Consider the following 1,221-nt stretch of genomic DNA (forward strand, 5'->3'; position numbering starts at 1 on the left):
ATCATCTGCAATGATTCTGGAGCCCCCCAAAATAAAGTCTCTCACCGTTTCATTGTTTCTCCATCTATTTGCCATGAAATGATGGGACCAGATGCCATGATCTTCATTTTCTGAATGTTGAGTTTTAAGCCACCTTTTTTATTCTCTTCTTTCACTTTCATCAAGAGGTTCTTTAGTTCTTCACTTTCTGCCATAAGTGAAAGTGAAGTCGCTCAGTCGTGTCCGACTCTTTGCCATCCCATGGGCTGTAGCCCACCAGGCTTCTCTGTCCATGGGATTTTCCAGGCAAGAGTACTGGAATGGATTGCCTTTCCTTCTCCTTCTGCCATAAGGGTGGTGTCATCTGCATATCTAAGGTTCTTGATATTTCTTCCAGCAATCTTGATTCCAGCTGTGCTTCATCCAGCCCAGCATTTCTCATGATGTACTCTACATATGAGTTAAATAAGCACAGTGACAATATACAGCCTTGATGTACTCCTTTCCCAATTTGGAACCAGTCCATTGTTCCATGTCCAGTTCTATCTGTTGCTTCTTGACATGCATAGAGATTTTGCAGGAGGCAGGTCAGGTGGTCTGGTATTCCCATCTCGTGAAGAATTTTCCAGTTTGTTGTGATCCATACAAAGGCTTTGGTGTAGTTAATAAAGCAGAAGTAGATGTTTTTCTGGAACTCTCTTGCTTTTTCGATGATCCAACAGATGTTGGCAATTTGATCTCTGGTTCCTCTGCCTTTTCTAAATCCAGCTTAAACATCTGGAAGTTCATGGTTCATGTACTTGGAGAATCTGGAGCATTACTTTGGAGGATTGGAGGATTTTGAGCATTACTTTGCTAGTGTGTGAGATTAGTGCAATTGTGCAGTAGTTTGAACATTCTTTGGCATTGCCTTTCTTTGGGATTGGAATGAAAAATGACCTTTTCCAGTCCTGTGGCCACTGCTGAGTTTTCCAAATTTGCTGGCATATTGAGTGCAGCACTTTCACAGCATCTTTTAGGATTTGAAATAGCTCAACTGGAATTCCATCACCTACACACGCACCGGCGCATTTAGCGCGGGCGGCTGCCCCACGTCCGAGGTCAGGGGCAGAAGCCGGGAGGACCCCATGCCCGAGAGGAGGCGGCCAAAATGAATTACCCCACGTCCGAGGTCAAGGGCAGCGGCCGAGAGTGCCAGGCTGCGACGGAGCAGGAACTGCAGAGAGGAGCTACCCCACGTCT

The sequence above is a fragment of the Bison bison genome, unplaced genomic scaffold (genome assembly GCF_000754665.1).
Source record: "Bison bison bison isolate TAMUID 2011002044 unplaced genomic scaffold, Bison_UMD1.0 scf7180017852317, whole genome shotgun sequence".
In the NCBI taxonomy this organism is placed as follows: Eukaryota; Metazoa; Chordata; class Mammalia; order Artiodactyla; family Bovidae; genus Bison; species Bison bison.